This window comes from Accipiter gentilis, chromosome 29 (genome assembly GCF_929443795.1).
Source record: "Accipiter gentilis chromosome 29, bAccGen1.1, whole genome shotgun sequence".
In the NCBI taxonomy this organism is placed as follows: domain Eukaryota; kingdom Metazoa; phylum Chordata; class Aves; order Accipitriformes; family Accipitridae; genus Astur; species Astur gentilis.
The window spans coordinates 3,788,432-3,799,699 of record NC_064908.1 but is presented as its reverse complement, the minus strand read 5'-3'; the positions used below and the strand labels follow the sequence as shown (position 1 = coordinate 3,799,699).

General features: G+C 49.5%; 2 protein-coding genes across 2 annotated transcripts in view; both read left to right on the top strand.

The window, feature by feature from the left end:
• SNRPE (small nuclear ribonucleoprotein polypeptide E) overlaps window positions 1–11,268 on the top strand; it is a 302,587-nt gene that overhangs the window by 147,993 nt on the left and 143,326 nt on the right. The window lies entirely within an intron of this gene.
• Window positions 1–11,268, top strand: part of LOC126051937 (uncharacterized) — a 183,807-nt gene that overhangs the window by 130,491 nt on the left and 42,048 nt on the right. The gene's annotated exons all lie outside the window — the stretch shown is intronic.

Genomic DNA, 11,268 nt, shown 5'->3' with positions numbered 1-11,268 from the left:
GTTTCCCAGTGCAAATTATCCGCGATCCACTATGGGCTTGTGTTGCTGGTTGCTGGACAGGTGTTTTAGTTTCGCCTCCTTCTTCAGAAAGCTGCTCTGAAAGTCCAAAATAAAACCTATTCAGTTATGGAGCAGGGATTATACAAGGCGTTTCATGTTCATGTAGCTCGTACAACGACGTTTCAGTCCACGGTTCATATTCTGTTCGTATTCTTAACTACAAGCAACTGTGCGGGAGGTGTTTTTTAAACAGCTGTATTGACTTGACAGGCTCATATAAGCGAGAGCTATACCGGGGAAAAAAATATTTAAGACTCCGGACTCTCGTCCGTAGCTTTAAACACGACACAGTTCAGGCACTCTGTGAAGTTATACATTCACCTCCAGTAGAAATGCCTTCAGTAAGCAAAAAGTACCCATCTTCATCGTCATCTGCAGCACTGATTACAACTGGCTGGAGGATGTGTAGGACTTGGGACCTTTTCAGAGCTTTCCACTTTCATCACCCCCCTCAGCTGCGGAGTGGGACTTGACTGGACAGAAAGTTTGTTTTGCTGCAGTGACGCCTGAGCCATTTTCACATCATCTTCTGCAGGCTCAGGTGGACTTGGAAGCGTAGCTAGAGGAAGACGAGGACCATCTCTCATTTGGCCATGTAAAACTGTCACCCCGACCTTGCACTCACTGTCTAGATACGGTAGATAAGGTAGACAACCCACCTGGCTGCTGAATTCAGAGTTTCCTATTCCCCACCCCTACGAACACACTAGGAACAACGGCTTCCCTTCACACACTCATCTCACCACCCTACCCTCCAGAAAGGATGAAATGAAGGGAAAGCCACCTGAAGTGCAAAGATCACACAAAGCACAGAGAAGCTGAGCATGAAAGAAAAAATTAAACACCAGAATTACAGTCCGTTTAGCTGAGAGCCTGTGACTGCACACTTCTCCCTACGCTCATCAGTGAGCAGTTACTTGATGCCTTCTACGGCATTGTACCCACTCCGAAGTAATATTCAGAATTAATTCTTTCATGCTTAAAGGAAAAGGACCCAAGAAACTCACTTTTGCTTGGCGGGAAGAAGCGCCCATCAACATAGCATCCTTTCGTGTGACGGAACGCGCAGTTGGATTTCTCACAGCCAGCTGATTGATCCTCCCAGTAGCAAGGAATCTCACTGCGCTTTTTCTGAAGACAGAAAGAAAGAAAAGCTCGTGGTAACACTCGCCTTAGGCTTGCTAAGAGACATAGTTACACGTCATGCCAGAGACAGGGCTATCGCAGTGAAGTGCGGAAACATCATTCCCAAGGGCAGTCTATCACTGAAAGCATTTCAGGGCAGATCGACAAAGCTTGCGTAAGCTGTAACTACTACATATTATCTAGCTTTCCTGTCGTTCCGTTGGAGAAGTCGCGGGCTCGCACACATCAGTTCAGGGTGGGTTAAACTAAGACAATGTGCAAAATACTGGGATTATTCAGAGGGGAAAAATGCCTTGAACTGCCTAGCTTGAATCTATCTCAAGTTCTCTTTCAGAGCCTTATTTCCTTCCCATCTTCTCCCTCCCCGCCCTGTGCTACCCCAAGACGTCAGAACAACGCCAGCACCTAATACAAAAATGTCTTGCTGAGGTATACCTCAGAAATTGATTTTTCTTCCCCCAACTTCCTCCCACCCCCCTCCAAGTAACAGAAACCAGTATCATTTGAAAGCAAGTAAATCTAGCACGTACAAGCACATTCAGTCTGCCGACAGCAAGGAAAAATGCTTTCAGGGATTTAGTTGGAGAACACATCTTTAGGCAAACACTCACATCGACTTCCATGTGTCTCAATCTGCAGGTAGGCTTGAAACAGCGACCCTCCTGCCACCGCCTGCACACTCTCTCACTTCCCAGAGCAGCCGCACAGTGGCGGAAGGAACAGCTGTCTCCCTGTAACCAAAAGGAAACCCACAAAGAGGAAATTAAAAGAGTACAGCCTCAAAAATTATCCATGCTAGTAGAACTGGAAGCAGAATCTAACTGCTTCTTAAGTTAACAGACATCTGGATGTCTCCGCCCCCTCCTCTCCTAAAAACTCAACAAGAAACCCCAAAGCAAAAGCAGCCCAAACATACCTTGTCACAGGTGGAATAGAAATAGAAGTAGCAGTCGTCCCCTTGCTTGGACATAATCGACACCGTCTGAGAACGAGCTCAGGTTCGAAGGGTTCGCTCTCAGCAGGGACTTCCTCCAGTCCTCGTAAGAGCTGGCTTCGCTCTTTCTTGGACGGAAAGTCTCCTGACGGCTCGATCAGTCAAATCGTCTTTTTCAAAGTAACCCTAAAGAAAGGTATCAGTAAGTGAAAAAGGAGAAACAGTCCTACTCCCCGGTCTAACCTTTTTTGTTGCACCCCAGCTAACGCACGAGAGGAGTATTATTGCCCCTACCTGTGGGTACTTGCGGGTTATAAAGCACAAAGTATTTCACTTGGGCAGTCTCTCTTGCTGCTCTGCTTTGTGCCTTTAATCGCTTACAAAAATATTAAAGATGCTTAACGCCCCCCCTGTTGATTAGGACAGTCAGATCACAAGGAAGGCAGAGCACCAGGAACTACGTGTTCTCATCCCCCTTGTCAATCCGTCAGCCTTACCCCAGACGCAGACAGCTGCTGATGATTTACCTGCTGGTCACCGCACTCCACTAGCCTGACAGCGCCCTCGGTGTCACAAGTTACACAGAGAATGCTGCACTATGATGCGTATGCAAACCACCCATCATGTCGTCTGAAGCGCAGGACAAGCTCTTGCTAACACATCTCATTCTCTGGATGAGAATCTGAAGCCAAGTTGTCCACAGCTGAAGCAGAATAGCCAGAATTTCCACTCCTTACAGTTGTTTCAGTCAACTCTACCTGTTAAATACTGTCTAAACTTGGACTGGGGGCATGTGCCGAGCCTGGTGGTTACAACACTCAAGACCTTCTCTGAGCAACAACCGCAAGGTTGCCAGGCATGAAAGCAAAGCTTAAAGCAGACAACTATCTCAGCCTCCTCTCCCCTGAGTCGGGGTCAGCTTTCCTCGTGATCTGAGAGTCACAGCCCTCACCACAGCCACAGGGCACAGCCGCCCCTTGCTGGCTGGACCACCTCTACTTGAAGATGTGCCACTTCAGGGACCTGAATTAGGACATCCTATCTTAAAATGAGAGGCAAACCAATCTGTTCAAGCCTATCTGTTCAAGTCTATCTGTTCTGCCTGATCAGCTGAATCACTGATCATTCCTGTGCTTGCTGTTTCAACAGCACTCTGGCCCCTCCAAGAGCCCACACGTCACTTAGCAGAGGCTGCTATTTATCCTCGCCAGCAGACTGCAAATATCAAATACCGCCACTCAGATGGTTACCTGCTTTGACTCAGAGATGACACAGCAAGTGTCAGAATTGTTCAGGGCCACCCGTGTTAGACGTAGCTGGCAGGAATTTGACTGGACCCCTCCAGCCACCCGGGCTGCAGAAAAAGTGCAGCGCAGCCCATCCGTTGTTACACACATTTGAAAGAAAAAGATTCGTCTCAGGCAGAGGCAAATTCATTCTCCTTCACGTTCAACAAAACCACCAGCTCAAGAAACAGCAGGAACCGAGACCTAGCCCGTATCTGCTCACTGTACTCCAAACTCAACCCTCTTCACACCTTTCATGCTTTAAAGCCTTGCTACGGGGAAGGCTCACGCAGCCCGGTTTCAGGCATCGCTCGGCTTACACAGACATACTGACATACCCAGCTGTTTCCTTGATTTTGGTTTGGAGTGAATTTCCTCTGCGTCGTCCGGCACCAAGTTCACACATTCATCAAAGCCCTAAAAATCAGCAACAAAAGCCGCCGCTGAGCTACGTGCCCTGCTCTAAACTTCAGCAACAACGACACAAACTATCGTGAGCTGTGCTGACGTGGGCTGGACAATTAAGACTATTAATTGGAGAGGCACCCCCCACGCTAGTTTTTCCTGACAGGAAGAAACAGTCTTATAAATTTGAAGAGCAACCCACAAAACACCCAATCCAAAGAGATCCTGATACTCACAGTGATGCAGCCTTCTAGCCGCATGTTCACTTGCTCATAAAGCCACACCTGGATCCTGGACCTCTGCAAAACAATGGAGGGGGAGAGCACAACAGGAACATAAACACTCCACACAATTTTGTCCTCTCCTGTGCATTAAGAACTCCTTGCTGCCGATACCTTTGTAACACTCGAGGCAGTAACTCTTACACATGGTTTCAGTTATGTCCTCAGTAATTTTTAAGGTGGTAGACTATTTTGGAAATCCTCTCTGCCTTCACTGGAAACACGCAACAGCACAGGTTTTAAGGCTGTCACGGAAAACATCCCTGCACACCTGACTGCAAGAGCAAACGTCTCTCACAAAGGTAACTCCTTAAGGTGAGAAGGGAAAATGCCCAACTCGGAACTAGCTGTTCTTCTCACGGATCGCAACGACAGCAAGTTCTTCAGTTCAAGCGAGACCGGCTCCAAAATCCCCATCCTGAATTCGGAAAGACCCATCCGGCGTGCCGCCCCGCTCCCCACACGGCTCGAAGGGCCCTGCGCAAGAAGCACCGGGACGTTCCTCGCACACGGGGCCGAAGCCGCGGCAGCCCGGCGGTACTCACGTTCTGCAGGTAGCGGAAGATGAGGTTCTGGAGCGGAGCGTTAAGGACGCAGCACGGCAACGAGACCTCGGCAACACGGCCCTTCGGCGCCTCCCGGCCGCACTCAGCAGCTCCTGCCCGCCTAGCCCAGGCCCCCGCCCCCGCCAGACCGCCCCCCCCCCGCCACAGGAAGGATACGATGGGCTGCACCATCACCTTCTGCACCTTCTGGCCCTGCCCGCGGTACGCCATGGCTATGGCTGCTGCTGCCGCCGCCGCCACCGGAAGCCGCGAAGCAGGGCGGGAGCGCGCAAGGAGCCCTGGGATGCTGGCGGACCAGGCCGCTCGAGGCGGCTGGGAGGACCCGCGTCTCTACTGCTCCGCGGCGGGGTGGCGAGCAGCGGGGAGCCCCCCCGGGACCCTCTGTCGTCGTCCCCCCCCCCCCGCCTCCATCGTCTACCGGCGATCAGGGCAGGTCCCAGAGGACTGGAGGCTTGCCAATGTGACTCCCATTTATAAAAAGGGTCAGAGGGGGAATCCAGGGAACCACGGGCCTGTCAGCCTGACCCCGCTACTGGGGAAGATTATGGCACGGTTTGTCTTGAGGGCGCTCACATGGCAAGTCCAGGACAAGCAGGGGATCGGGCCTGGTCAGCATGGCTTTACGAAAGACAGGTCCTGCTTGACCAACCTGATCTCCTTCTTTGAGCAGGTGACCCTCCTAGTGGATGAGGGAAAGGCTGTGGATGTTACCTACCTTGACTTCAGCAAGGCCGTTGACACTGTCTCTCACGGCACACTCCTTGAGAAGCTGGCGTCTCATGGCTTGGACAAGTGTACTCTTCACTGGGTGAAAAACTGGCCGGATGGACGAGCACAATGGGTTGTGGTGACTGGGGTGAAATCCAGCTGGGGGCTGGTCACAAGTGGTATTCCCCAGGGCTCAGTATTGTTGCCAGTTCTGTTTAATATCTTCATCAACGATTTGGACGAGGGGATCGAGTGCACCCTCAGCAAGTTTGCAGATGACACCCAGTTGGGAGGCAGGGTCGATCTGCTTGAGGGTAGGGATCTGGGCATGCTAGGTCGATGGGCCAAGGCCAATGGTATGAAGTTCAACAAGGCCGAGGGCCGGGTCCTGCGCTTCAGTCACAGCGACCCCATGCAGCGCTACGGGCTTGGGGAAGAGTGGCTGGAAAGCTGCCCGGCAGAGAAAGACCTGGGGATGCTGGTTGAAGCCGTCTGAATATGAGCCAGCAGTGTGCCCAGGTGGCCAAGAAGGCCAACGGCGTGCTGGCCTGTATCAGAAATAGTGTGGCTGGCAGAAGCAGGGAGGTGGTTGTTCCCCTGTACTCGGCACTGATTAGGCCGCACCTCGAGTACTGCATTTAGTTTTGGGCCCCTCACTACAAGAAAGACATGGAGGTGCTGGATCGTGTCCAGAGAAGGGCAACCGATTTGGTGAGGGGCCTGGAGCACAAGTCTTGTGAGGAGCAGCTGAGGGAGCTGGGGCTGTTTAGAGGAGGCTGAGGGGAGACCTTATCGCTCTGTACAACTACCTGAAGGGAGGGGTGTAGTGAGGTGGGTGCTGGTCTCTTCTGTCAGGTGGCCGCAGATGGGACGAGAGAAAATGGCCACAAGTTGCTGCAGGGGAGGTTTACACTAGATACTAGGAAAAATTTCTTTACTGACAGGGTTGTCAGATATTGGAATAGGCTGCCCTGCGAAGTGGTTGAGTCACCATCCCTGAAGGTAAAAAAGTGGTTTAGACAAGGTACTCCACAACATGGGTTAGTGGGCATGGATGATGGTTGGACTCAATGATCTTGAAGGTCTTTTCCAACCTAAATGATTCTAACAGGGAAGAATAAAATATTTACAGAAACCATGGCGTACACCAAACCCCATCTCCACGGAAAGAGCCTAGGCCGGGGACAGTGAAGGCTGACAACAGAGCAGGAGGAGGGAAGCAGCAAGGGGGAAGCCTTCCTCGCTGGGCTCTTGCGCGCTCTTCCTCTCTCCCAAAGTCCACGAGCGAGTGACCGACTGACTGACCCATGCTTGGCAGAAGTCTCAGCAGGAGAAAGTCCTTTGGCAGGATAAAGCGTCAGCAGCTTGGGGCTGGGTGACCCTTCTGGAGCCGGAACAGCAGTTTGCTCAGTTTTCGTTTCAGACCTTTCCTCTAGGAACAAAGACAGCACAGTGGACTATCAAAGCACGCAAGTGTTTTCTTCCAAAGAGAAAGTATTGACAATCCACTCCGACAACCGATTTTTCCTCTGCCAGCAGCAAATGCCTGAGGGCCGCCCCACCTTCACAAATCCTCGTAGGAAGACACACAAGTTCATCAAAACTTTAAGAAAATGATTCAAAAGGTAGCTGCTAGGGAAAACGATCCCTGGTGGCAGGGTACACAATAGACCCCAGTCTCAGCTGTCTTCTGCAGGGTCACAAATTCAGACCGCATGTCTGACCAGCAGGGAAGTTCAGGACAACTGCGTGCAGGTACTCCCAATGTCTACCAGTTCACCTGTGCTTTAAGACTCCTTGCAAAGCCTCAGCTAGAAAAAGAATCACCTCTGGGTATCCAACAAAAGAATCAGTTTCCATTTATTTCTTTCTTTATTTTAAGCCTTAAGACTATGCGCTTCAGGTGTCCAGCATTTCAGCAAGCTCCATGAGGAGCTCATCCTCATCCTTCTCTGGGTCCGGGTCAATTATCTCTTCCAGTTTGCCTCCTGAGATCTCCCAAAGAAACTGCTCAAAGTCGTCTTCTACAGAGAAGGGGGCTTCCCAGGCCCCTGTGGAGCTCAACCCCTCTGTCTTTACTGCTACTCCTGAGGAAGCTGAGGTCGAGCTTGAGACCTCTGACGGTGCCACAGAGTCTGCCGGGCTTCCAGGATGCAGTTCAGGACTGGGAAGAACAAGAAAGAGAGCAAATCAGTGTATGACATTCCTTAAGCAGAGAGATGTTTTCTGCAAACCAGCTCTTAAAATGGTAGTTAATCCCTCCTACCCCTCAGCCTTACGCAGGGATTGTTATTCAATTAACCTGGGGCTGCTTCTAGAGTCCAATGTATCAGCAGGTACATTTTGCAGTTTGGGGATTTATCCGCGAAGACACAGCATCTGGGGTCTGGCAAAGAAGGTTCCGTTTTTGTCGCCACAGGCACTTTGCCACCTTTACTAATTTGACTGCAAAAGGGTGACCAAGTCAACCTCCGCAGGCGTTCAGAAAACCCAAGAAGCCACTGAAAAGCTGTACCAACTTGCAGCATTTTCAGACAAGGATCTAGATAAGCAGTCCAGCCAGCTCCTAGAAACTTATTATTTCAGACGAGTTTTTCCTCTGCTGGATTTTGGCATGAATTATCTCAAAACTCTCATTTTTCCACGTGTGAAAAAAAAAACCAACAACCTTCGTTTCACGTGAAAGGCACACTGATGAAGCGAAAGAACAAGTTGTGGTTGTTACCTGGTTTGGGGTTTTCCTCTCCCACCTATGGAGAAGAGGCTGCCCTCTGGCAAAGCCGGAACAAGGGCCTAGGAAGAAGCAAGATGGTTTTTATGATACACAGGTCAAAGACCGCTTTGCAGATTCTTCCTCCGCTGCTTCTCCTCTGGCAGTGCTGAGCCTTAACCAAAATACAGAGCCAGGGCACACCTGAAGAAAAGTTAGCATTCCCTTAACGTTTACTAACGACCTTGGGTCTTCTTAAAGAACGCAGCAATTAAAGGACATGGCAGAGCATTATGTAAACACTGCCATTCACCTCGTAAAGAGCAGAAAGGTACTACGAGCGTCCTGTTGACCACTTTTGGATTTAAAAGGGAACGGAGACCCGTAGAACATTTCAGTCTTCCATCTTTTCTCCAAGAGGAGGCTACAACTTGGGCATAAATTTTACTAGGGACCCACTACTGCCTCAGCCGCTCTCCTTACCACAGCCGCTTTTTTAGCTGAAGGCTCCTTCCCGTCGCCACCAGTGGCACTCGGTGGCTTCACAGCCGCCACGGCAGACGGATGACTCTCGGCTGCCTTACGTTTCAGTGGCTGCTTTCTGGGGAAGGTGGCTTTCCCATCCAAAGGCTTCAGGCACCCCTTTGGTTTGGCTAGAGTAAAAGGAAGAGAGAATTGATACCGTCTTGCTCTGCCTCAGGAAAAAAAAACCCAACAAACAAACAGGTTCTCTTAACAGCGCCACAGTCCTTCTAGTTAAGTGTATTTAGCCAGCAGCTAAACAGCACTCGAGCTTCAGCACTCGAGCAAGAGGAATCAGGCAGGGTTTTTTAAATTCACTTTTAGGGCTGTATGAAAGCTCATGGAAAGACAAAAGGGGAAAGCATACTTAATAGCCAGTTCGTACCTGTCTCTGTACGGCTCTGTTCAGAGGGCAGTCCTAGCCTCTCCTTCAGAGACCTGGGGACTTGAACTACAAGAGAGAACAGAAAAAGTTGGGCAGGCTGCATAAATCTCCATTTGCTGTTCACGTTTCGAAATGAGAGCCGTCACGTCACTGGGATTCAGAGCTACCTTGAGCCCGCAACCAACACGCACAAAGAACCACTAGAAGAAAGGACAAACAGCAAACCTAAACAGAAAATCTGTGCATCAAATCCCCATGTCTGCTTAGTAGCTGCACCTCTCTTTGGTGCTTTATCAGCACTCTCCAGAACCTCTGTCTTCTTCCCCAGCCTGTCAGCAAGCTTGCGCTTTAACGGAAGGACACTTTTACCAGCTTCAGAAAGAGAGGAAACAAGCAATACTTTAAGAACGTTTCTCTGGAGGCGGATTTTAGAACAGCCAGCCACAAACTTCCATGCTTCCGGGGATCTTTTCTTAGATTTGCCTTTCAGCTGCTAACCAAATTTGCCACTTCTGCCTGCCGTCAATACACATCTCTGCCAAAATGTATTTTCCTCCGGCACGCAGCAAAAATACCCTTCAACATAGTCACGTTTAGATGAGGGCACCCGAACAACGCCTCACAAAAAGCTCTTCCTCTGGAGGCTTTCCGTTTTCCCATCCTCTCGCCAAGATTCAGTTGAATCACGGGCTCCTCCCCTAAGACAAAGACTAATCTAGCTCTTCACTGCACAGAAACCAGTAGCCACTAAGAGCATTGTCCTTCTAGCCCACGTCCCGGCAAAAGGCACTCTTCTGGTAGCCAAACCACAGAAACGAGTGACTACGCGTAGTAGTAGTGCCCCACGGTTTTTGCCTTTCAAAGGAATTTGTGCAGATCTGAACACCACCACTTATACACAGACTCGTATCACGCTACTGTCCGCAAGAGCCACCGTCAGCCTGGTCAACGCTTCAAAAATTGGCTACTTGTATAATACCATCTTCTATAGGTCTGCCCTTGCATTACTGCCCGGTTTTCCCAGTTATCCCCTTATTTGCATACTGACACTCGTATTGACATTAGCCTCTCTCTCTGCTGCTACTGCACTTCACCCAACCGCTACTTCCGCCACGTGCTGTCGACACATTAGCTCATTCACAAATCTCACTCAACTTCAGGAACATGAGAGTCCAATTAAGCACACTGGAGGGTCTGTAAGGTGGTGTAACACATGATGAGCTACGGCTTAATGTCAGGCTGATAAAAACCCCTTCTGGATCTTTTACTGCAACACAACAAACTGAGCACCTACAAATGCCAAATATTTGCAATCAAACCAGGGCCTGGAAGCCTAAAAGCATGGTTTCCATTAGAAAAGGCAGCACCAGCAGGCTAACGTGTCTGAATTATCCTAATTATTACTTAACCTTTCGGTTGAGGAGCCATGAAATGGAAACAATAGTAGTCACTACAAGTAGGGGATATTAACTCACCACCTTGGCTTTTTGTTTTTTCCTTTAGTTTCTCCAATTTGATTTCTTCAAGTGTTTTTATTCCAAAATTTAAATTGTCCTCTGAAAACAGAAAATCATTAATGAAGCTGAGGCCTAAAGGCACATGTTGAAGAGCACACATCCTCAAGCTTCTGACAGCTCAGAACCCTTCCAAAGTCTTCCAAATAAACCCTCTCAACACTCCCCACCAGGACAAAAAGCCATAGAACGGATGGGTATTTTGGTAAGCGATTGGCACCCTTCTTCACCCCTCCTCCCACCCTACAGAGTAAAACCTGCAGTTTTAAGCGTTTTAATCCATCTACACGATATTAGATTCCATTAGACATGGCTTCTTCCCACAGTGTTTGAAAGGACACATTTGCAGGCATTTCAACTCCACGCTGTGGCTCTCTTTTGTTTTACAAAAGTCTACAAGGAGGAGTTGACCTGTCTGACCCAAGGGACACACGACAGTATTAGACAGGAATGAGCTCGTGGAAATAACTGACTCCATCCAGCTACCCGATGTTCTACTGTAGATTTAGAACATATCACTTTGGAGTTCATCGTCAAGTTCTCCTTCCAAGCCATCCTACTACAGCTGCTAGAATACCTTGCTTTGTATCAGCCCCGCGTTTCCCAGTGGAAATTATCCGCGATCCACTACGGGCTTGTGTTGCTGGTTGCTGGACAGGTGTTTTAGTTTCATCTCCTTCTTCAGAAAGCTGCTCTGAAAGTCCAAAATAAAACCTATTCAGTTATGGAGCAGGGATTATACAAGGCGTTT